The sequence below is a fragment of the Coregonus clupeaformis genome, chromosome 31, assembly GCF_020615455.1.
Source record: "Coregonus clupeaformis isolate EN_2021a chromosome 31, ASM2061545v1, whole genome shotgun sequence".
Classification (NCBI taxonomy): domain Eukaryota; kingdom Metazoa; phylum Chordata; class Actinopteri; order Salmoniformes; family Salmonidae; genus Coregonus; species Coregonus clupeaformis.
Genome location: NC_059222.1, coordinates 24,051,897 through 24,078,573, shown reverse-complemented (window position 1 = coordinate 24,078,573; position 26,677 = coordinate 24,051,897). Strand labels below are relative to the sequence as shown.

General features: G+C 47.2%; 1 protein-coding gene across 1 annotated transcript in view; it reads right to left on the bottom strand.

Annotated features, from left to right (window-relative positions):
- Nucleotides 1–22,158, bottom strand: part of LOC121547245 (semaphorin-4G) — a 98,933-nt gene extending 76,775 nt beyond the window's left edge. The window contains exon 1 of the mRNA XM_041858412.2: nt 22,059–22,158. The gene's annotated coding sequence lies outside the window, so the exon portion shown is untranslated. The remainder of the gene's footprint in view (nt 1–22,058) is intronic.
- Nucleotides 22,159–26,677: the final 4,519 nt, after the last annotated feature.

Sequence of the window (26,677 nt, the reverse complement as noted above, 5' to 3'; positions counted from 1 at the left end):
ACAAGTGCTCAGCATATGTGGGAACTCCTTCAAGACTGTTGGAAAAGCATTCCAGGTGAAGCTGGTTGAGAGAATGCCAAGAGTGTACAAAGCTGTCATCAAGGCAAAGGGTGGCTATTTGAAGAATCTCAAATATAAAATATATTTTGATTTGTTTAACACTTTTTTGGTTACTACATGATTCCATATGTGTTGTTTCATAGTTTTGATGTCTTCACTATTATTCTACAATGTAGAAAATAGTAAAAATAAAGAAAAACCCTTGAATGAGTAGGTGGGTCCAAACTTTTGACTGGTACTGTATATATATATATATATATATATATATATATATATATATATATATATATATATATATATATATATATATATATATATATATATATATTTTTTTTTTTCCTGAGCTTTCTTATATCTCATAAAGGACCAACACTTCAAAACCTTATTCCTTATGATACATTTTTTTACTGTCTTTTTTGCCATTTATTAATGTGTTATTCAATGCGTTTCTATGGGCTATAGTAGTTATTATATGCAAAATTCAATATTTTATCAAATACATTTTTTATGAAAGAAATTATACCTAAAGGAGTCCTAAAATCAAATATGTAAATGATCCATGGTATGACCATTTTAAAACAATTCCATATGTCAGCTTAGATGTCAGGGAGAAGTCATGGAAAAGTAATGAGAAAACATCTGTCAAAACGTATATGAACCTTGTAGATAGCTATACCAGAGAGGAAGAGTTGAAGCGAGAGGGTTTACTCCGCCCCAAACCTGTCCAAGAAAAGAGGTCAACGAGTGTCAAATTTGGTCAACAGAAAATGTAACTTCTAAATTGCTACGTGAGGCTTATTTGATCGCATTGAAGTTTTGTAACGCTTAGATTGTTATAAGTGTACTGACATAAGTGGATGCAAGTGTCATCCGGGCAACTTTTAGAAAAATAGTTGTGTCTGTTGTTCACACACGTATCTGCCCTCTCATTGGCTAGAATGTTCCCACCTGATCTCGCCTCCCCCCGCCTTCCTTCCGCCTTTGTGAACAACGACTCCCATTGTTAGGGCGGAGACACAAAAATCTCTTCATTATATCCACAATCTCTGGCTATACTATCATACCAGCACTAATTGCCACATCTGTCAGTTGTATGCACTTTTGTTAATTGTTCTGTTAAGTGTTCCTGTCTCCCGATTGGCTGCTCTGTAATTGTGGCCGACTGACACAAGGGATTGTGATTAGACTTGATCAAAGGCACAGTTATATCTGTGTCTCTAGTCTTGTTCCCACTTGAGCTGTTTAGTTTTACGATAGTTTTTATTAATCTATTCTCTCAAGTGATTGGGTTAAGACCTACATTTTGTGACCCACATAGCAGAGGGAAAAGAGTTCTGCTATTGCTGCTGTTGGACACTTGTTTATCAAGTATGAAATAACCGTAACAGAAGATATTTATCCAATGAATGAGAATGGATGAATGAAATCACCCTGTTCTAAACATAGAGGCCATATCCATCCGGAGAAAGCAAACTTCAAATGGACCAAGGCAAAGTAGCATGAAATTGGGATTGTGCCTAAAATAATCTGACATTCTAGTTTTAATGTCACATGCACACGTAAAGTGAAATGCCTTTCTTACAAGCTCCAAACCCAACAATGCTGTAATCATGTAGGGTAGAAGAAATAAAAACAAGAGAAATAAAAATACGAAATAAGAAGAACACAAGAAAGTAAGTAAGCTATATGCAGCTTCCTTTCCAATTCCATATTTACAATGTGCAGGGATACAGGAGTGATAGAGGTAGATATGTATAGGGGTAAGGTGACTAGGCAGAGTAGCAGCAGCATATATGATGCTAATAAGAAGCTTGTGAGAGCAGTTTTGTTAGACTTCAGTGCAGCTTTTGACATTATCGATCATAATGATCAGTCAGGTTTCAAGACTGGTCATTCAACTGAGACTGCTCTTCTCTGTGTCACGGAGGCTCTCCGCACTGCTAAAGCTAACTATCTCTCCTCTGCTCTTGTCCTTCTAGACCTGTCTGCTGCCTTTGATACTGTGAACCATCAGATCCTCCTCTCCACCCTCTCCGAGTTGGGCATCTCCGGCGCGGCTCACTCTTGGATTGCGTCCTACCTGACAGGTCGCTCCTACCAATTGGCGTGGCGAGAATCTGTCTCCGCACCACGTGCTCTCACCACTGGTGTCCCCCAGGGTTCAGTTCTAGGCCCTCTCCTATTCTCGCTATACACCAAGTCACTTGGCTCTGTCATATCCTCACATGGCCTCTCCTATCATTGCTACGCAGACGACACACAACTAATCTCTCCTTTCCCCCTTCTGATAACCAGGTGGCGAATCGCATCTCTGCGTGTCTGGCAGACATATCAGTGTGGATGACGGATCACCACCTCAAGCTGAACCTCGGCAAGACGGAGCTGCTCTTCCTCCCGGGGAAGGACTGCCCGTTCCATGATCTCGCCATCACGGTTGACAACTCCGTTGTGTCCTCCTCCCAGAGTGCAAAAAGCCTTGGCGTGACCCTGGACAACACCCTGTCGTTCTCCGCTAACATCAAGGCGGTGACCCGATCCTGTAGGTTCATGCTCTACAACATTCGGAGATACGACCCTGCCTTACACAGGAAGCGGCACAGGTCCTAATCCAGGCACTTGTCATCTCCCGTCTGGATTACTGCAACTCGCTGTTGGCTGGGCTCCCTGCCTGTGCCATTAAACCCCTACAACTCATCCAGAATGCCGCAGCCCGTCTGGTGTTCAACCTTCCCAAGTTCTCTCATGTCACCCCGCTCCTCCGCACACTCCACTGGCTTCCAGTTGAAGCTCGCATCTGCTACAAGACCATGGTGCTTGCCTATGGAGCTGTGAGGGGAACGGCACCTCCGTACCTTCAGGCTCTGATCAGTCCCTACACCCAAACGAGGGCATTGCGTTCATCCACCTCTGGCCTGCTGGCCCCCCTACCTCTGCGGAAGCACAGTTCCCGCTCAGCCCAGTCAAAACTGTTCGCTGCTCTGGCACCCCAATGGTGGAACAAGCTCCCTCATGATGCCAGGACAGCGGAGTCACTCACCACCTTCCGGAGACACTTGAAACCCCACCTCTTTAAGGAATACCTGGGATAGGATAAAGTAAAGTAGGGTCGTACTCTGCGAATGTTGTAGAGCATGAACCTGCAGGATCGGGTCACCACTTTGATGTTAGCGGAGAACGACAGGGTGTTGTCCAGGGTCACGCCAAGGTTCTTTGCACTCTGGGAGGAGGACACAATGGAGTTGTCAACCGTGATGGCGAGATCATGGAGCGGGCAGTCCTTCCCCGGGAGGAAGAGCAGCTCCGTCTTGCCGAGGTTCAGCTTGAGGTGGTGATCCGTCATCCACACTGATATGTCTGCCAGACACGCAGAGATGCGATTCGCCACCTGGTTATCAGAAGGGGGAAAGGAGAGATTAGTTGTGTGTCGTCTGCGTAGCAATGATAGGAGAGGCCATGTGAGGATATGACAGAGCCAAGTGACTTGGTGTATAGCGAGAATAGGAGAGGGCCTAGAACTGAACCCTGGGGGACACCAGTGGTGAGAGCACGTGGTGCAGAGACAGATTCTCGCCACGCCACCTGGTAGGAGCGACCTGTCAGGTAGGACGCAATCCAAGAGTGAGCAGCGCCGGAGATGCCCAACTCGGAGAGGGTGGAGAGGAGGATCTGATGGTTCACAGTATCAAAGGCAGCAGACAGGTCTAGAAGGACAAGAGCAGAGGAGAGATAGTTAGCTTTAGCAGTGCGGAGAGCCTCCGTGACACAGAGAAGAGCAGTCTCAGTTGAATGACCAGTCTTGAAACCTGACTGGTTTGGATCAAGAAGGTCATTCTGAGAGAGATAGCAGGAGAGTTGGCTAGAGACGGCACGCTCAAGAGTTTTGGAGAGAAAAGAAAGAAGGGATACTGGTCTGTAGTTGTTGACATCGGAGGGATCTAGTGTAGGTTTTTTGAGGAGGGGTGCAACTCTCACTCTCTTGAAGACAGAAGGGACATGGCCGGCAGTCAAGGATGAGTTGTTGAGCGAGGTGAGGTAAGGGAGAAGGTCACCGGAGATGGTCTGGAGAAGAGAGGAGGGGATAGGGTCAAGCGGGCAGGTTGTTGGGCGGCCGGCTGTCACAAGTCACAAGTTTTCATTTGGAGAGAGAGGGGAGAAAGAAGTCAAAGCATAGGGTAGGGCAGTGTGAGCAGGACCAGCGGTGTCATTTGACTTAATAAATGAGGATTGGATGTCGTCAACCTTCTTTTCAAAATGGTTGATGAAGTCATCCACAGAGAGGGAGGAGGTAGGGGGAGGAGGAGGATGATTCAGCAGGGAGGAGAAGGTGGCAAAGAGCTTCCTAGGGTTAGAGGCAGAGGCTTGAAATTTAGAGTGGTAGAAAGTGGCTTTAGCAGCGGAAACAGAGGAGAGAGTGTGTATGTGCGTGTGTGTAGAGTCAGTATAAATATGTGTGCATGTTATGTGTGTGTGAGAAAATGGAGTGTGTGTGTGTTGGAGTGTCAGTGTGCATGAATGTGTAGAGTCCTGTGAGTATGCATAGAGAAAATAAAATACAAATAAAATACAAGGGTCAACTCAGATAGTCCGTCTAGCCATTTTGTTAGCTATTTAACGGTCTTATGGCTTGGATATAGAAGCTGTTCAGGAGCCTGTTGGTGTCAGACTTGATGCACCAGTACCGCTTGCCGTGCGGAAGCAGAGAGAACAGTCTATGGGTTGGGTGGCTTGAGTCTTTAACAATTTTCCGGGTCTTCCTTTCACACTACCTGATATAAAGTTATTGGATGGCAGGGAGCTCAGCCCCAGTGATGTACTGGGCTGTCCGCACCACCCTCTGTAGCGCCATCGACAAGATTGTAGATCTACAAAAGGCTGGAATGGGCTACAAGACCATCGCCAAGCAGCTTGTTGAGAAGGTGACAACAGTTGGTGCGATTATTCGCAAATGGAAGAAACACAAAAGAACTGTCAATCTCCCTCGGCCTGGGGCTCCATGCAAGATCTCACCTCGTGGAGTTGCAATGATCATAAGAACGGTGAGGAATCAGCCCAGAACTACACGGGAGGATCTTGTCAATGATCTCAAGGCAGCTGGGACCATAGTCACCAAGAAAACAATTGGTAACACACTACGCCGTGAAGGACTGAAATCCTGCAGCGCCTGCAAGGTCCACCTGCTCAAGAAAGCACATATACATGCCCGTCTGAAGTTTGCCAATGAACATCTGAATGATTCAGAGGAGAATTGGGTGAAAGTGTTGTGGTCAGATGAGACCAAAATGGAGCTCTTTGGCATCAACTCAACTCACAGTGTTTGGAGGAGGAGGAATGCTGCCTATGACCTCCAAGAACACCATCCCCACCGTCAAACATGGAGGTGGAAACATTATTCTTTGGGGGTGTTTTTCTGCTAAGGGGACAGGACAACTTCACCTCATCACTGGGACGATGGACGGGGCCATGTACCATCAAATCATGGGTGAGAACCTCCTTCCCTCAGCCAGGGCATTGAAAATTGGTCATGGATGGGTATTCCAGCATGACAATGACCCAAAACACACGGCCAAGGCAACAAAGGAGTGGCTCAAGAAGAAGCACAGTAAGGTCCTGGAGTGGCCTAGCCAGTCTCCAGACCTTAATCCCATAGAAAATCTGTGGAGGGAGCTGAAGGTTTGAGTTGCCAAATGTCAGCCTCGAAACCTTAATGACTTGGAGAAGATCTGCAAAGAGGAGTGGAACAAAATCCCTCCTGAGATGTGTGCAAACCTGGTGGCCAACTACAAGAAACGTCTGACCTCTGTGATTGCCAACAAGGGTTTTGCCACCAAGTACTAAGTCATGTTTTGCAGAGAGGTCAAATACTTATTTCCCTCATTAAAATGCAAATCAATTTATAACATTTTTGACATGCGTTTTTCTGGATGTTTTTGTTGTTATTCTGTCTCTCACTGTTCAAATAAACCTACCATTAAAATTATAGACTGATCATGTCTTTGTCAGTGGGCAAACGTACAAAATCAGCAGGGGATCAAATACTTTTTTCCCTCACTGTAGCTAGCAAGCTCAAGCTTGTTAGCTAGCTAACGTTAGCGCAAAGGACATTCAATGTTCCTTCATAGAAGAAGCTCCTCCTAGGTATATTTCTGTGGACCTAATTCATATAATGCATGTCATAACAAGATTCCCAGCGCTTGAAGACTCATCCTCAACCCTCTCTCACTCTCTCCCCACCTGCTAAATTTCAGTTGCATGTTGCGCCATAGGCTACACTTGTCTGTCCATTACGCATTTAAACAACTAGCGTGCCTGCTCTATCCACATTGATTGATAAAGTAACTTAATGAGCTAAATGTAAAAAGAAACGGTTGTTCTATATCGTGGAGCTCCGCCACATAGGGGAGCTCTGCTCCTATTGGTGTACCCTCTGCCCTAAGGCAGCAACAGCCTGAGACAAAATTATGCACACACCTGCAGCCAATAGGAGTACAGGTGTCACTATAAGAGGGGACGCTTCCCCTGAATCAGCCTCCCTTTATCTTCAGCTACTGGACTAGACTGAAGAAGCCAAGAAGAGACGAAGAAAAGACTCAGGACGAAGAAACACAGTCGATTTTCCAGTTCATCGTCGTCATCCTAAATGAGCACACCAGGAGATTTTCCACCCCCAAAAGCTATTTTCAGAGCTCAATGCCGCTGTGCCTCATTGACGGCTGCGGACCCCCATGACCTATGTTTCGTGTGTTTGGGTGCACATCACGCCAAGGATGGCGTCAGTGTTCCCCCTAAATGTGCAAGCTGCGCCCTCCTTCCTTTGAAGGAGAGGAAGCAGCGGCGCGCATTTTTTAGGGAGGATATTCCCCTAGAGGACGTGCTCTCAGTTTTGGCCTCAGCTTCTGAGGCGTCATCTGGAGAGGCTGACTCTGGGGATGACAGGGATGATGGGGACGAGATGGACGTTCCTATGGAACAGTCCAGTCTCAGGACCCAGACATTTAAGACCCCCTTTCCTTTGGAGAGTGAGAGGTCTTATTCTTCCCTGGGCGATGAAGACACGGGCTCTGAGAGGTCAGAAGCCCTGTCTTTTGCAGCGGCCTCTCTGCACTCAGACTTCCCTGGGCTCATTGAGAGGGCTGCTAGACGGCTAGAAATAGCACTTCCCCCCATTCCCGCCGTACCGGAAGTGGATATGATGGAGGGCGGCCCGTATTCCATACCAAGAAGGGCGGCTGAGCCTCTGGCTCCAGCAATGCCCTCATTGGCTAAATACGCAAAGGGCTGTGTAAGTCCCGTGTAAGGCTGAGCTCGGCAGGGAGGAAGTGGAAGAAGCGGCCAGGATTTCTGGCGCTATTCTCCACCTGACGCAAGCGTCAGCTGTCTGTGCGGGGAGGTCCATGGCCACTTCGGTGGCTGTGGAACGACACCTATGGTTGTCATTGACAACTATGAAGGAACCCGATAGAGCGTCGCTCTTGAACGCCCCCTTCTCTAACGACGGACTCTTCGGAGTAGCCGTTAAGGAAGTGACGGAGAGTTTCGCCAAGCTAGATGAGGAGAGGAAACAGCTGGCCAGACACCTGCCATTGGTAGGGAGAGCAGGCCATGTGACGCAGAGGCTATCAAACCCCACCGCCCCTAGTAGAGCAGGCTCTACTGCGAGGCGGCGTGCATGGCGCCAGACGGCGGCTTCGAGCAGCAGGCGAGAGGGCCCCACCCACCCAGCAGCACCTGAGCCCCCTGTGATACCGCCGGCGAGGGAAGTCATCAGGACGTCGACCTGGCAACCCAAGGGTAGCCAGAAGAGACGACGTACATGACGGGACGTGGGGGAGAAAATAGGAGATGGCGCGGCGACGAGGTCGACTGTGCCCACTATTTCCCCCCACCCTTATGTGAAGGGTGTTGAGGAGGATGTTCTTGTTGTTGTTGCATGTAATAAAGAGTTGGCTCCACCTGACTTTGTCACAAAAGAGCCCTTTTTCCATAATGCACCCGAGAGTGTTCGTTTTCCTTCACCCCCTCTCTCTCTCTCTCTCACCACTCTGAGTGCAGCTCAGCCCACCATGGGTGTGTTGCTGAGCGCACACATAAGGTAGGTATTAAAAAGGTATCAAGGTGCCGCCTTGTGTTACCTTGTAAAGACCTCACTTTACAGACTCCTAGGAGTGCTGTAGTGAGTGTCTCACATAGCAGGATGCAGTCTCAGCCAGATAATGGCATGATGACGCGACCGCTATTCGGAGATGGCGCTCTGTCTCAGGCTAACGCCTCAGTCAGTGCAGTTCAGACCCGTGCTGCATTCACAGAGGGCCGGAATACTACGGTTACGAGTTTAACCAATGTATTGTCGCCCCCGTTTCTCTCAGAACGCGCTGATGTTCACCACTCTGAGTGTAGCTCAGCCCACCAAGGGTGCGTAGCTGAGCACACACAGAAGGCGAGTGTAAAAAGGGTAAGAAGGCGCCGCCTTGCTTTACCTCGTGAAGACCTCACTTTGCAGACTCCTAGGAGTCCTGCAGTGAAGGGCTCACATAGCAGACTGCAGTCACAGCCAGGTACTGGAATGATGACGCAATCGCTTTCTGGGGATGGCGCTCTGTCGCAGGCTAACGCCTCGGTCAGTGCGGTTCAGACCCGTGCTGCGTTCACGGAGGGCCGGTTACGAGTTTAACCAACGTATCGGCGCCCCCGTTTCTCTTAGAACGCGCTGATGTTTCCTCTCCCTCTCTTGGGAGGCCCGCCTTGGGCTGTTCCACCACTTCAGTGCTGGGGAACAGCGGCGGCGAGGGCCGTCGAGGAATACAGGTCTTTCCTACTAAGTGTACCACAGCTTCGCACTCTTCCACTTTCTCTGCATTGCGAAGCTGCACTCTCTCCCATTGGCTAGACCAGGTGTTGGAGAAGGGTTATGCCACCCAATTTCATCGGACCCCCCGTTCAGGGGGGTGGTGGAGACGGTGATGAAAACGCCCGAAAAAGTGGCCGCTCTGGTTTCAGAGATTACGGAACTTTTGGCGAAGGAGGCGGTCACAGTAGTTCCCCAGGAACAAAGGGCTATTTTCGCCCTATTTCCTGGTGCCCAAAAAGACGGGGGAAATGAGGCCGATATTGGATTTACGCATTCTAAACGAGAGCGTAGCCAAGCGGCCCTTCCGAATGCTAACGACAAAACGTCCACTGGAGGGTGTCCAGAAGGGAGAATTTTGTACGAGCATAGACCTAAAGGACGCGTACTTTCATGTGCCGGTGCAGCCGCGTCACAGAAAGTTTCTGCGATTCGCCTTTCAAGGGGTGGCGTACGAGTTCACGAGGATGCCATTCGGGTACACCCTGGCACCTCGCACGTTTTCCAAATGTGTGGAGGCGGCATTGGAACCGTTGCGTCATCAGGGAATAAGGCTACTAGCCTACCTAGACGACCTGCTGGTTCTCGACCCGTCAGCAGAGCTGGCATTCACTCACATGACACAGAAAGTAATACATCTCACACGTCTGGGGTTCCTTGTGAATTGGAAAAAGAGCGCACCCTGGCCCAGTCATCAGATTGTCTACCTGGGGATACAGCTAGACACTGTAATGATGAGGGCTCGAATTTCGGACCCTCGAAGGGTAGCCCTGTTGCTAGCCCTGAGAAGGTTTCGTCCGACTCACACGGTAACGGCGCTGTCAGTCATGTCACTCTTGGGTCTCATGTCGTCAGCCCATTTCGTGGTTCCGCTGGGACTCCTGCGCATGTGCAGGATGCAGTGATGGTTCGCCCAACTAGGACTAGACCCAGTTTGGGAACAGTTCGGGAGAGCCGAGGTGGATCTATTCGCGTCACGCATGAACGTGCATTGTCCTCTATGGCTCTCTCTGAGGGATCAGGACGAACCGCCACTGAGGAGGGACGCGTTCGCGCACCGACCGTGGCCGAGAGTTCTCCTGTATGCATTCCCACCGCTGTCCTGCATTCTCCCACTGTTAGCCAGGGTGAGATCAGGCGGGCTGTCAATAATATTGGTGGCCCCCAATCGCCCAGGGGCTCCGTGGTTTGCGGAGATGAGTCAGATGTTGATTGCGGCACCTTGGCCAATTCCACATCGACGGGACGCGTTGTCTCAGGCGGAGGGCTCGATAGGGCGATTGCCCATAATCGGCCAACCACTGAAGGCTTGGCTCCTGAGAGGGACAGGCTAGAGCGCCATGGGTTATCTGATTCAGTAATCAGGACCATACAGGGTTCACGTGCCGGTTCCACTTCCAGGGTGTATGCCAGTAAATGGAACGTATTTTCACAGTAGTGTGTCACAGAGAATGTAGACATTTTTACATTTACATTTTAGTCATTTAGCAGACGCTCTTATCCAGAGTGACATACAGTTAGTGCATGCATACATGTTTATTTATTTTTTTATTTTTTTTCATACTGACCCCCCGTGGGAAACGAACCCACATCCCTGCCGGCCAAACCCTCCCCTACCTTGAACGACGCTGGACCAATTGTGCGCCGCCCATGGGTCTCCCGGTCCCGACAGAGCCAGGACTCGAACCAGGATCTCTAGTGGCACAGCTAGCACTGCGATGCAGTGCCTTAGACCACTGCGCCACTCGGGAGTCAATGAACTGTCAGGTTGAGAGTGTACTCTCATTCCTGCAGTTTGTTTGATAAGCAGCGATCGCCCGCCACCATTAAGGTGTTTGCAGCGGCGATTTCAGCTTGTCACGAGGGGTTTGGCAGAGACACTGTCTTCAGCCACCCTCTAGTGAAATGTTTCTTATTAGGAACGCGGCGGCTTAGGCCAATGCCTAGAGCCACGCTTCCTCAGTGGGATTTGGCTTTGGTACTCGAAGCGCTCTGTGAGTCGCCGTTCGAGCCATTGAATCAAATACCCTTCAAGATGCTGTCTATGAAGACGGCACTGTTGCTCGCTTTGACTACTGCTAAGCGTGTCAGTGATTTGTGTGCTCTTTCGACGAGACCCGACTGCCTTGCCATTAATGGCGATTTGAGCAGAGCAGTGTTACGTCCTAACCCGGCATTTATGCCAAAGGTTATTAAGAGCTCATATAGATCACAGACCGTGGAGCTGTGGGCTTTTTCTCCCCCTCCTCATGGGGAGAGGAGAGAGGAAAGGCTCCATCGCCTGTGCCCAGTGCACACTTTGGCGTGTTACGTTGAGCGCACAGCAGCGATTAGGTCATCGCCTCAGCTGTTTGTGTGTCATGGTGCGGCTGCACTAGGTAGACCACTTTCAAAACAGTGTCTGTCTCATTGGCTTTGCGAAGGGTATAAGAGCCCACTCCACTCGTGGAGTAGCGGCTTCTACTGCCCTTTTCAGAGGAACAGGGGTAGAGGATATCTGTGCAGCGGCGTCGTGGTCGTCACCGTCTCCATTTATCAGTTTCTATCTCTTGGATATGTCTTCTAGCTCTTTGGCTCAGTCTGTACTCAGCGTGGCTGAGGGGAGGACTTGAGCTAAGAGAGAGGAATGCAGGACCGAAGAGACAGGTCTCTTTCAGGTCCGCTTCTGATAGAAGGACATATTATAGCATGACTCCTGACTGACATGTTCAGTACAGTAGAAGGCATGTATTAATCTGCCCACCAGTGAATAACTGGGTTGAGGCGGAATGATGAGGGATAATAGTAGTAACCTTGGTTACGGTACTATTAGACCGGTCATGACAATTTTGACGGAATGTGACGTCATCTATCTGCTTGTTCAGATTAGTATGAATCATGTCCTGGGATCTGCCCACTAATCTTTGGGGTTCCATTGATTGAGTGGGGCGGGCTACCGTGTACACAATATAGAGTGACACTTTGTGTCATTCCATTAGTGGTCAGTATTGTTGTAACAGGATATTGAGGTACCATCTATCTGCTAGTACAGATTAGTATGGCCCGTATTCTGGTGATCTGCCCACTAGACATTGGTGTTGCCATTGGACTAGGTGGGGAGGATTTGGACCGATGACGCAGTATATTGTGACACCATGTATTGTGATACAGTGGTTACAGTACTGCGGGACTTGGTCGCAGCCATTGCTAGGCCTGACCTTTTCATTTCGATGAGAAGTGTTGGGCTCGGCAGGGAGTACATTTTGGAGCGTTGCGCTCCGCCTTAAACCAATAGGAGCAGAGCTCCCCTATGGGGCGGAGCTCCACGATATAGAACGATAGTTACCGGAGTGTAACTCCAGTTCTATGAGTGGAGCGGAGCCCCATAGGACATAAGGCCCTGCCGACCCTCTCTAGTCTCGCTGAAGATAAATATCTCGGGAGGCTGATTGAGGGGATGCGTCCCCTCTTATAGGGACACCTGTACTCCTATTGGCTGCAGGTGTGCATAATTTTGTCTCAGGCTGTTGCTGCCTTAGGGCAGTGGGTAAATCAATGGGAGCAGAGCTCCCCTATGGGGCTCCGCTCCACTCATAGAACTGGAGTTACACTCGGGTAACTATCGATTTCACAGGTTAAAAAAGGAACATAAAGGAATGCTATAAACTGGTACTTTTTTGTGGTTCGAACCGGTTCAGAACTTTATTTTGCCGGTACTATTTACGGTACTATTAGACCGGTCATGACAATTTTGACGGAATGTGACGTCATCTATCTGCTTGTTCAGATTAGTATGAATCATGTCCTGGGATCTGCCCACTAATCTTTGGGGTTCCATTGATTGAGTGGGGCGGGCTACCGTGTACACAATATAGAGTGACACTTTGTGTCATTCCATTAGTGGTCAGTATTGTTGTAACAGGATATTGAGGTACCATCTATCTGCTAGTACAGATTAGTATGGCCCGTATTCTGGTGATCTGCCCACTAGACATTGGTGTTGCCATTGGACTAGGTGGGGAGGATTTGGACCGATGACGCAGTATATTGTGACACCATGTATTGTGATACAGTGGTTACAGTACTGCGGGACTTGGTCGCAGCCATTGCTAGGCCTGACCTTTTCATTTCGATGAGAAGTGTTGGGCTCGGCAGGGAGTACATTTTGGAGCGTTGCGCTCCGCCTTAAACCAATAGGAGCAGAGCTCCCCTATGGGGCGGAGCTCCACGATATAGAACGATAGTTACCGGAGTGTAACTCCAGTTCTATGAGTGGAGCGGAGCCCCATAGGACATAAGGCCCTGCCGACCCTCTCTAGTCTCGCTGAAGATAAATATCTCGGGAGGCTGATTGAGGGGATGCGTCCCCTCTTATAGGGACACCTGTACTCCTATTGGCTGCAGGTGTGCATAATTTTGTCTCAGGCTGTTGCTGCCTTAGGGCAGTGGGTAAATCAATGGGAGCAGAGCTCCCCTATGGGGCTCCGCTCCACTCATAGAACTGGAGTTACACTCGGGTAACTATCGATTTCACAGGTTAAAAAAGGAACATAAAGGAATGCTATAAACTGGTACTTTTTTGTGGTTCGAACCGGTTCAGAACTTTATTTTGCCTGTTGGAACAGTGGAACGAAACAAAAAAAATTGTGGTTCTGCTCAGAACGAAACGATTGGAAAATTATTTTGGTTCCAAACCCTGGTATAAAGCATATCCTTTGAACACGATGACAATTTAACAATTTAACATATACCTGTATTCTAAAGGCTCATGTCATGACTAATGACTAATGAAGTGGTGTAACGATCCCGGCAGTCTGAGTCGGGTCCTGTCTGTGGACTAGTTTTTCTGCTCATGATCTCCAGTTTCCCGAGGGTTCTGGAACGCTCCGGGGAGCTCTCTTGATTTCCGCACCTGCATCCCATCAGCAATCTGCACACCTGGTCCTGATCATCACCCTTCTTAGGCTCTGGCCTAACATCCATTCCCTGCCGGATCGTTAGCCATGAACAGTAGGTTTACCAGAGTATCAGTCTTAGAGCGTCTAGCGTTAGTTTTGTTGTTTTGCACCTTGTTGGTTTGTTGTTTACTTACCTCCGTTTTGTTCCATCTGCAGTCACTCATCCGGGACCTTCATCCAACCTCTGCCTGGTGGTCGGCGGCTGCCGAGCCATGATGGGATCAACCACTGCACCCCCAACAACTAATCAACGCCGCCCGCTCTGTTCCCTGGATTATTCAGCATCACTCTTGAATTTGTAAATAAACACTCACCTTCGTTTCAACTTACCTTGTCCTGGTCTGCTTCTGGGTTCTGGCTTTGTAACTCTTGACAGAACGATCCGCCAGTATGAACCCAGCGGACCTGGACTCTGTTCGCCATGCCATTTCCCATCAGGAGAAGATGTTGGGACAACATAGCACGGCACTACAGGAGATAGCGTTGTCAGTTCGGAACCTTTCTACCCGGTCTGACGGAGGTCCAGAACCAGCGCAAGTTTCCGGTGGAGGATCCACTACCGGTTTCACCCATCTCGCCTGCCGCGTCTGGAGCTGTGTCCTTCCGTGAGCCCAAGGTTCCGACGCCGGATAAATATGAGGGGGAGCTGGGAAGATGCCGTTCTTTCCTTATGCAGTGTGGGTTAGTGTTCGATCTACAGCCCTACTCTTATGCCACAGACAAGGCTAGGATAGCCTTTGTGATTGAGTTGCTGCGTGGTCGAGCGCTGGAGTGGGCTTCAGCCGTTTGGGAACGACAAGACCCCTGCATGGCTTCATACCAGGGGTTCACGGCCGAGATGAGGAAGCTCTTCGACCATTCCGTCCGAGGGAGGGACGCCGCTAGGCGCCTGTTTTCGCTTCACCAAGGAACTTCGCAGCGTGGCCGACTTCGTGATCGAGTTCAAGACGTTGGCTGTGGAGAGTGGGTGGAATGAGGAGTCTCTGCAAGCGGCCTTTTACCAGGGTCTGTCGGAGCAGCTCAAGGATGAGTTGATCTCCTATCCGGAGCCTAGTGACCTGGACAGCTTGGTAGCCTTGTCTATTCGGGTGGATAATCGAGTCCGAGAGCGAAGGAGGGGAGAAGCAATGGGGTCCGTCCAATCGATCAGCTTCTCAGTTCCCAGTCGGGTCGGGTGGTGGACCAGAACACGTCGATCATTCTCCACCACAAAGGATTAGTGGAGAGGTCCTCTCTCCCGATTCTGAACCCATGCAAGTGGGGCGGCACGGGTTAACCAAGGAGGAGCGTCAACATAGACGTAAGACCAACTGCTGCCTCTACTGTGGTAGCTCGGGACATTACATCTCCACTTGTTCCCGGCGGTCGTCAAACTGCCCGGCTCGCTAAAGTTGGGAGGACTTTTAGCGAGCCAGTTTCAACCTCTCAGTACCTCTGTCAGACCCCGTTTCCCGGCTACCCTTGTGAACAGGAATCAGAGCTTAGCGATTAACGCTTTTATCGATTCAGGTGCCGATGGAAGCTTTCTTGATGCCGAGTTGGTGGAACAGCTGGGGGCTTTCCAAGGAGCAGTTGCCGGAAGCCATTGAAGCGACCACTCTGAACGGCAGTAGTCTGGCACGTATCACGATGAGGACTGAACCGGTTAAGATGCTGTTGTCGGGGAATCATTCGGAGATGATTTCATTCTTCATTCTGCCGTCTTCCCATGTTCCTCTGGTCCTTGGATACCCCTGGCTGAAGGAACACAATCCCACGTTCGATTGGGTGACGGGCAAGGTAACGAGTTGGAGCCTTGATTGTCATGCTAACTGTCTCAAGACTGCCTGTCCCCATTCGGTTCCCAGTCAGGTGATTGAGGCTAAACCCCCAGATTTGTCCCTGGTTCCCGAGACATATCACGATTTGGGGGAAGTGTTCAGTAAGCAGAAGGCTCTGTCACTCCCTCCCCACCGACCATATGATTGTGCCATCAACCTGTTCCCTGGAGCTGTCTACCCCAAGGGAAGGTTATACAGTATCTCCCGCCCTGAACGTGAGGCTTTGGAGACCTACATCAAGGAGTCCCTAGCTGCTGGTCTCGTTCGTCCCTCGTCATCACCCCTGGGGGCAGGATTCTTCTTTGTGGGTAAGAAGGATGGCTCTCTTCGACCGTGTATTGATTATCGGGGTTTGAATGACATCACGATCAAGAACAAGTATCCCCTGCCCTTGATGAGTTCTGCCTTCGACTCCTTACAGGGTGCTACGGTGTTCACCAAGCTAGACCTACGCAATGCGTATCACATGGTCCGGATCAGAGAGGGAGACGAGTGGTTGACGGGTTTCAATACACCGATGGGTCACTCGAGTATCAGGTGATGCCGTTTGGACTGACCAATGCTCCAGCGGTATTCCAGAGAATGGTGAACGACGTCCTGAGAGATATGATCGGTCTCTTTGTGTTTGTTTACCTGGATGACATTCTGATCTTCTCGAAGGAACCTTCCGACCACGTCCAGCATGTCCGGCAGGTTCTGCAGCGATTGTTGGAGAATCGCCTGTTCGTGAAGGCCGAGAAGTGCGAGTTTCACGCCCACACGACATCCTTTCTCGGGTACATCATCTCCAGGGGAGAGATTAGGATGGACCAGGAGAAGGTTAGAGCGGTTCTGGAATGGGCCCAGCCCGGTACGAGATTGCAGCTCCAGAGATTTTTTGGGGTTTGCGAATTTCTACCGCAGATTCATCCGGGATTACAGCCGTGTGGCCGCTCCGTTGACGGCCTTGACTTCCAGTATCAGGAGCTTCAAGTGGAATCCGGAGGCGGATCGTGCGTTTCTGGATTTGAAGAGGCGATTCACCAACGCACCGATTCTCTCTCAACCGGACACGGCCCGTCAGTTCGTCGTTGAAGTGGACGCGTCTGATGTGGGAGTTGGCGCCATCCTGTCGCAGCGATGCTCCGCGGACAGTAAACTCCATCCCTGCGCCTACTACTCTCATCGCCTTTCGCCTGCGGAGAGGAATTACGATGTGGGTAACCGGGAGCTTCTCGCGGTGAAACTTGCCTTGGAGGAGTGGCGCCACTGGTTGGAGGGGGCGGAGCAGCCGTTTATTGTCTGGACTGACCACAAGAACCTTGCTTACGTGCAATCGGGCTAGACGTCTCAACTCCCGTCAGGCCAGGTGGTCGTTGTTTTTCGGACGATTCAATTTTTTCCCCTGACGTTCCGACCTGGATCTAAGAACGGCAAGGCGGACGCCTTGTCTCGGATGTTCTCCAAGACGGAGGAGAGTGGGTCCAAGACCGAGACAATTCTCCCCCGGAACTGCGTCGTGGGAGCTGTTAGGTGGAAGATTGAGGAGGAGGTGATGGCGGCTCTTCGGACGCAGCCCGGTCCCCGGTAACGGTCCACCCGGTCGGTTGTTTGTGCCTGAGTCGGTTCGTCCTGCGGTCCTCAAATGGTCCCACGCCAGCAAGATGGCTTGTCACCCTGGCGTGGCTCGGACGATGGCGTTTCTTCGCAGACGCTTTTTGGTGGCCTGCCATGGCCGAGGATACTCGGGGTTATGTTGCTGCCTGTCCAGTGTGTGCGCAGAATAAGAGTACCAATCGGCCCAGCTCTGGACTACTTCACCCCCTTCCTATTCCCCGCGACCATGGTCGATCTGGCCCTGGACTTTGTCACTGGGTTGCCCGCTTCTGAGGGGAACACGGTCGTTCTGACTATCGTGGACAGATTCAGCAAGTTCGCCCACTTTGTGCCAATTGCCAAGCTTCCCTCTGCCTCGGAGACGTCCGAGATCCTGGTTAGGGAGGTTTTCAGGGTCCATGGGTTGCCCAGTGATATCGTTTCCGACCGTGGCCCTCAGTTTACCTCTGCTGTCTGGAAGTCCTTCTGTTTGGCCATTGGAGCTACAGTCAGTCTCACATCTGGGTTTCACCCCCAATATAATGGTCAGGCGGAGAGAGCCAACCAGAAGATGGAATCCACGCTACGCTGCCTGGCCTCTTCCAACCCCACCTCCTGGGTCTCTCAGTTGCCTTGGGTTGAGTATGCCCACAATACTCTCCCTACATCTGCCACTGGGATGTCTCCCTTCCAGTGCCTGTATGGCTACCAACCTCCCTTGTTCCCTTCTCAGGAGAAGGAGCTCTCAGTGCCTTCTGTTCAGGCCCATATTCGTCGTTGCCACCGGACCTGGCATCGGGCCAGAAAGGCACTCCTTAGAGTTTCGGACCGGTATCAGCTCCAGGCGAATCGTCGCCGGATCCCCGCTCCCACCTACACCATCGGAGATAGGGTCTGGTTGGCCACACGGGATCTTCCTTTACGGACTGAGTCTAGGAAGTTGTTACCGAAGTTCATTGGTCCGTTTGTGGTGGAGAAGGTGATCAATCCGGTGGCAGTTCGACTCAAACTCCCGAGGACGCTCAGAGTCCATCCCACCTTTCATGTCTCCTGCCTCAAGCCTGTTTTCCTCAGTCCTCTGTTGCCTCCTCCGCCTCCTCCTCCTCCTCCTCGGATGATCGGAGGCGGTCCTGCCTACACGGTGCGGCGCATCATGGATTCCAGACGGCCGGGCCGGGGTTTCCAGTATCTCGTGGACTGGGAGGGTATGGTCCTGAAGAGAGGAGTTGGATTCCGCGGCGACAGATCCTAGATGCTGACCTCATCCGTGACTTCTACCGCCTCCATCCTGGCGCTCCGGGGAGTCCGCCCGGTGGCGTTCGTCGGAGGGGGGGTACTGTAACGATCCCGGCAGTCTGAGTCGGGTCCTGTCTGTGGACTAGTTTTTCTGCTCATGATCTCCAGTTTCCCGAGGGTTCTGGAACGCTCCGGGGAGCTCTCTTGATTTCCGCACCTGCATCCCATCAGCAATCTGCACACCTGGTCCTGATCATCACCCTTCTTAGGCTCTGGCCTAACATCCATTCCCTGCCGGATCGTTAGCCATGAACAGTAGGTTTACCAGAGTATCAGTCTTAGAGCGTCTAGCGTTAGTTTTGTTGTTTTGCACCTTGTTGGTTTGTTGTTTACTTACCTCCGTTTTGTTCCATCTGCAGTCACTCATCCGGGACCTTCATCCAACCTCTGCCTGGTGGTCGGCGGCTGCCGAGCCATGATGGGATCAACCACTGCACCCCCAACAACTAATCAACGCCGCCCGCTCTGTTCCCTGGATTATTCAGCATCACTCTTGAATTTGTAAATAAACACTCACCTTCGTTTCAACTTACCTTGTCCTGGTCTGCTTCTGGGTTCTGGCTTTGTAACTCTTGACAGTGGTCTACTATAAAAGCCTTCCTCAGTCCACTAAAACTTGATGAGAGCACCAAAGGCAGTTTCCAGTGTGAAATCAATTTGTTACCAGTCCTAAACACACACACAAACACACAGCAAGGCCGCAGTTGAGGGGAACGTCTAGCAACCCAAAGGTTGTGTGTTCAAATCTCATCACGGACAACTTTAGCATTTTAGTTAATTAGCATCTTTGCAACTACAGTTGAAGTCGGAAGTTTACATACACCTTAGCAAAATACATTTAAACTCAGTTTTTCACAATTCCTGACATTTAATCCTAGTAAATATTGCCTGTCTTAAGTCAGTTAGGATCACCACTTTATTTTAAGAATGTGAAATGTCAGAATAATAGCATAGAGAATGATTTATTTCAGCTTTTATTTCTTTCATCACATTCCCAGTGGGTCAGAAGTTTACATACACTCAATTAGTATTTGGTAGCATTGCCTTTAAATTGTTTAACTTGGGTCAAACGTTTCAGGTAGCCTTCCACAAGCTTCCCACAATAAATTGGGTGAATTTTGCCCCATTCCTCCTGACAGAGCTGGTGTAACTGAGTCAGGTTTGTAGGCCTCCTTGCTCGCACATGCTTTTTCAGTTCTGCCCACAAATGTTCTATAGGATTGAGGTCAGGGCTTTGTGATGGCCACTCCAATACCTTGACTTTGTTGTCCTTAAGCCATTTTGCCACAACTTTGGAAGTATGCTTGGGGTATTTGTCCATTTGGAAGACCCATTTGCGACCAAGCTTTAACTTCCTGACTGATGTCTTGAGATGTTGCTTCAATATATCCACATAATTGTCCTTCCTCATGATGCCATCTATTTTGTGAAGTGCACCAGTCCTCCTGCAGCAAAGCACCCCCACAGCATGATGCTGCCAACCCCGTGCTTCACGGTTGGGATGGTGTTCTTCGGCTTGCAAGCTGTCCCCCTTTTTCCTCCAAACATAACGATGGTCATTATAGCCAAACAGTTCTATTTTTGTTTCATCAGACCAGAGGACATTTCTCCAAAAAGTATGATCTTTGTCCCCATGTGCAGTTGCAAACCGTAGTCTGGCTTTATATGGCGGTTTTGGAGCAGTGGCTTCTTCCTTGCTGAGCAGCCTTTCAGGTTATGTCGATATAGGACTCGTTTTACTGTGGATATAGATACTTTTGTACCTGTTTCCTCCAGCATCTTCACAGGTTCCTTTGCTGTTGTTCTGGGATTGATTTGCACTTTTCGCACCAAAGTACGTTCATCTCTAGGAGACAGAATGCGTCTCCTTCCTGAGCGGTATGATGGCTGCGTGGTCCCATGGTGTTTATACTTGCGTACTATTGTTTGTACAGATGAACGTGGTACCTTCAGGCGTTTGGAAATTGCTCCCAAGGATGAACCAGATTGTGGAGGTCTACAAATTTTTTTCTGAGGTCTTGGTTGATTTATTTTGATTTTCCCATGATGTCAAGCAAAGAGGCACTAAGTTTGAAGGTAGGCCTTGAAATACAGCCACAGGTACACCTCCAATTGACTCAAATTATGTCAATTAGCCTATCAGAAGCTTCTAAAGCCATGACATCATTTTCTGGAGTTTTCCAAGCTGTTTAAAGGCACAGTCAACTTAGTGTATGTAACCTTCTGACCCACTGGAATTGTGATACAGTGAATTATAAGTGAAATAATCTGTCTGTAAACAATTGTTGGAAAAATTACTTGTGTCATGCACAAAGTAGATGTCCTAACCGACTTGCCAAAACTATAGTTTGTTAACAAGAAATTTGTGGAGTGGTTGAAAAACTAGTTTTAATGACTCCAACCTAAGTATATGTAAACTTCCGACTTCAACTGTACTTACTACTTTTTAGCTTCTTTGCAATTACTTAGTATGTTAGCTAACCCTTCCCCTAACCCTAACCTGAACACTTTTAGCTAACCCTTCCCCTAACTCTAACCTTAACCCTTTAACCTAACTCCTAAACTTAACCCTAACCTTAACCCCTAGAGCTAGCTAACATTAGCATTAGCCACATAGCTAACGTTAGCCACAACAAATTTGAATTCGTAACATGTCATATATTTAGCAAATTCATAACATATTGTATGTTTCGCAAATTCTTAACAAATTGTATGAATTGCAATTCATAACATATTGTACAAATTGCAATTTGTAACATATCATACGAAATGAATGATGGACATCCACAAATGCATTATTACTTACCATACCAAACGTAACATATCATAGAAATGTAATATATCATACTAAATGGAGTATCTTGGATTATTACAGAATAATAGGAAATGCTCTGAGACCAAGTTGAAATATTTTTTCTCACCTTTGCTTGCTCAAGTGACCATAAACGGACATATATGGCTTTGCCTATAACAAAACTTCAACAGCAATGCACTGTATATGGCCAGGAAAATGTTACTTATAGATATGTAAACTCGAGTGCTATATATGCTCTCAATATCATAGCAATTTTGTAGGATAAATATTTTACATTATGACCGAGATCAAACAAACCCGCAATAGGCTTAATTTGCATTCCAGTATCTCATTGTACACATCCCAACATAACTTCTGACCATTCTGCCACGCGCGCAGGTGTTGTCCCATGTTATTACACATTTTCAGAGTAGCCTACCAATAATAACCATGCGATGTGCTCTGTCTGAAAGAAATGATCCTATGTAGCCTTGTACACCACTGCGACGCAATACACATTTCCACAATGTTACCTGTCTGACGAACACTGCAGCATTTTAAGAACACCTCTTAGAGCGCATTCTCAGGCACCTTCACCTGCCTGCGATTTGTCCTATATCTCGCACACCCCATTCAAGACTGAATAGGTCAACTGAACTAAATAAAACACAGAGCACAGTACAGTAGAGTACAGTACAGTTAGTCTACTGTAGTTACAATTTTGTAAACCTTACCTTGCAAATGTTCTACGAAACTAGAGAATACTCTTCTAAAGAATAATTATTTGTTGAGTCCCGGCGTGGTGGTGGAGTGGTGCGCAGCCCAGCGTGCAGATGCCAGCCTCTGCTCTGTCAAACTAGCGTATTCTGCATGCACATATGTATTCTAGTCCCAACACCGGTGTCGCTCTCTCTCTCTCTCTCTCTCTCTCTCTCTCTCTCTCTCTCTCTCTCTCTCTCTCTCTCTCTCTCTCTCTCTCTCTCTCTCTCTCTCAATACATGCGCAAAAGGTTTCTAATTTTAATCAATCCCTTCTTGCCATTGTAAACAATTATCTCTATGCTCATATCCTTGCTACTTCTGACATGGTAACATGCAACTCATTGGTCAGATGTGTCACCACACATAGGTTAAAATGTTATTTGAATTGGTGTGACTTAATGTGTGCCTGATGTGGAAAGCCTATATACAATTATAATAGCCTCCTACGATTATATATTCAAATCGATATGATAAATGTTTTATCCCTCATAGAAATCCATATGTGTGTGTGTGTGTGTGTGTGTGTGTGTGTGTGTGTGTGTGTGGCAACAAATTGATTTCACACAGGTTATACTGGTAACTTTCTTTATCATAATACAGATGCACTCATGCACTCATATCGATTTAGCGCCACATGTTGGGGGACCATGGGAGTTGAGATCAGGGCCCATATACAAAGCATTTTTTTTAAAGGTCATGTTAAAACCTGTTTAATTAACGCTCATTGAGTTGACGCTCATTGACATTGTTGCAAATGATGGGCAATAACCAATCGTGGTGAGGCATCGCCAGCTGTGAACTCTATAACACGCTTAAGACAACCACGGTGAATGTGACTGTACATCAAATGTTGTAATGGTAAAACGTTTGATATCATTTTCGAATTCACATGATCACTTTGCCTACTCTTAATTATTGCCTAATATGTTGGCATGCATAACCTTTATTCTTTTTTAACCAATTCTGATGGTTGTTAAAAGCGGAATTTTGAAATTATTATCGTTATATCAACATAGGCTACTCGTCACTCCCGTTTGACAACTCTAAATCGCTTTGGCGCAGTAGGCATCAAGTCACTTGCCGATAATGTTGCATGCAACATTCCATACAACGTTTGAAAGGTATATCATTTTCATCGAACACAATAAAAGTTAACACAGGTGTTGATGTTTTCAATTGACTAATTTATAGCATGCCCAATTGTGTAATATTGCACTCCAAAGCGATTCCTTGAAATCAAATGAATTAGGTTACTGAAATAATCGAAAGAAAAATAGGTGATTATCCTAGTGGTTATGACTATTTAGGCATTACATGTGAATTACTCCTCATGTGAAATCATTGTCAAACGCACACGAGATAGTGCATGTTGCATGTCTAGATTATTTATGGTTTGATCATATAGAAATATCAAAACATTCTTTCAACAACTGCAAAGCAATTGCATGTGGCGCAGGAAGCACTTTCTCACTGCATTTTTCTTTTATCAAGACACCTGCTGGTAACTTTCAACTGGTTGGGACAGCTCATGAGGTCTCCTAGATATCTGTTAGTGCTGAGCGATTAACTACTGTTTTTTGTTTTTTTAAACAATTTATTGACTGATGTCAGGATCAATTATTTGAATTCTAGTAAAATAGTGATTTTGTCAGACAGCATAGGCAGCATCTCTATAGAGAAGAGATAACTTGGAATGAAATAATACAAGTAATAAAATAAAATGAATATTTTATTAAAGTAAAGTAATGTGAATAATTGATGGTTAATAAGTGATAAGCAGTCATGGGCAGTCACTACCATCATGGTACTTTTATTAATTGTTTTATTGTGTGTTGTTACAGCATTCAACCCACATAATGCATAGTGCATTTAATGTAAAAATAAATAATCGAAACCGAAATTGAAAACATAGATAATTTTTTTTATAATGAACAGAAGCCGAACTGACCTCAAAAAGCACTAATCGCTCAGCACTAATATCTGTCGACTAGGTGGGACTCTTATGACTAAAGAGGCTTCATGCATAACTTTTATTTGTAACCATAAGAGTTAGTGGAGTAAAATGTCTCTATTCTCAGCACTTACGACCAATTTTCTACTCTGAGATGCTTTGTGGATACGGCCCCTGGTCTGCCCTGTCCATTTAATCTGACCTCTTGCCAAAGAGGTTTCTAACCTCAAGGGTTTTTTCCTGATTAAATAAAGGTTAAATAATCACATTGATTTTGATCTAAGAGGCCAAACTGATCCTAAATCAGAGCTCATACTCTGAGAAGCTTGATACATATGACCCCAGAGGCAATTCCAAGCATGGGTCTCTTCCTTCCTTTCATCTCTACCTCTTTATCTCTATCCTATCCAATAATCATTTTTAACGGCAGAATGGGTGTAGATTATAGGGTGACATCTGAAAAATCACACGTTTTTCTTCCTCCAGTCCACAGGCCATCTTCAGTTCCCCTCTCTGCACTGTGTTACAGTTCAATCTCAACTGGGGGAATTCCTAGTTCCTCCTCCAAGCAGTCCCATTTGTATTTTTATGGGAACCAAGCCAGTCAGCTGTTTCTCTATTCTCAGAACCGCATTGTACTGTATATTTGTATTGATTCAGAGGCTCCCTCTCACCCCTTCCCTTATTACTTGGAAGTGACTGCTTAGCTCAACTTGTAGAAAGACAGACACAACGATAGATATGGCACAGAGGGTATGTAAAGAGCTTGTCATACACTTAGTATGTATCAGAAAGCCTTGCAATAATAAAAGTCAAACTGAAGACAGAACATAATTTTCTTTGGATCAAAGTAGGCTTTTTTTTTCAACAGAGATTTTTTTTACAACATGGTTACAGTGACAATGTCAACAAGGACTGGGGACCGGTGTAACTTCAGCGAGAAATGTAAAGGGGTAAGTTAGTGATTCTCTCTATTGTATTTTTATGTCAATGCTGTTCAATATTGTTACTAGTCGCCATAACAGTTGCTTGTGACTGATCTCTATCTAATTTTATTTTGTGAAATAAAACCTCAGTAAAGTGGATGGTTTTGATCATTTGTAGTTTATCCACATACTTTTATTGTTTGAGAGAGAGAAAGGGAGAGACAAAGAGATAGATTAAACAGTTGTGACATAAATCAGACTCAACAACAAGACAAAGATCAATCATTCACTTTACACTGGTCCGCAACATACATATCACGACACAGCAGGCTATAGCCTACAGTATGTGTTGTACATATCTCATTCCATGTAGGGCCTCCTCAGTCAGATGCCCACCCTGGGCCTCATGTGACTCATACACACAGCCTGTCTGATCACACACGTCTGCAGGCTGTGACTCAGAGAGTGGCCTAGAGATATCCCTGACTCATTCATTCTCATGGGGGTTTGTTTTCTCTGCAAATCTATTGTGAAATACCATAGGCACTCTTTTTACCACTAATGGACAAGACATTTCATTAGAAATTCCAGCTGGGATTTTGGGGAGGGTTTTGAATCAGCCCTAGCATTGAAAATGAATTGTACTTTCTATGGACTCTCACGGGACATAAGCACCTAGATGTGCTGTCAAAGAGTAGAGGCATGTGTCATTTTAAATGTTGTCAATAACAGTGCTATGCTATTTCATTTTAAGATGTCTATCAAATAAAACAAAAATAAAGTATGAAAACATTTGTTTCTGGCCTTTCTGGTGTACTACTTTCTGGTGTACTAATACAATGTAATTGTGGAAACCAACTACGCCTATCTGATGCTGCATTAGTCTTGATTTGCTGATGCAAATAAGCGTTTGGCCATGAGAACTGAATTCCATAGATGGTAGTCGCTTAGAAAGACATCTATGGACTCAATTCTTCTTGCCTGGCAGCTACAATCAGCAACCCATCACCTATCAAGGACAACAGAAAAAAGGAAAGAAAAAGTATGTTTATTTGATGTTGGTAAGATATTGCAACAATGTCTGGCCCCAAAGCAAATACATCTGAATTATCATAAAGTTGCTTTATTCTTATTGTCAGCACACTGCCCCATTATTTTGAATTTGCATAAAAGAAAGAAAGAAGCAAATAAACAAGCAAACAAACACACACAGACACACACAGAACGTGACTCTTGGTGGCGCTTCTTCTTCTTCCTCTTCTTCTTCGATGAGGTTTAACGGCGGTTGGCATCCAATAAATGTTGCATTACCGCCACCTACTAGACTGGCGTATAACTCCATCATACTTTGCTTAAAAAAACAACAACAAAAAACAACAACAAAAAATACCCTACCATCTAACACTACACTCACTAAAAAATAAAAAATAAATTAAATACTCCACAATTTCAATATACTTAGTCCTACTTCAGGCCAACAGCTTGAAAAGATGGGACACCACCACTTAACACACCCTGTAACTCTTCTGACGTCAAGTCTCGCACACCCAAATACCTCTCTGCAGCAACCACCACAACCTCAATTTTCTGCGACTTACATTCCATCCCTGCAGTACAGTTGATAACCATTGCTATAAATGCTAAAAATCCAATCTTACTGAAACACATATGACTTGTTGGTTTATCCCTCTGTACTGGTACAGATCTACTACTCA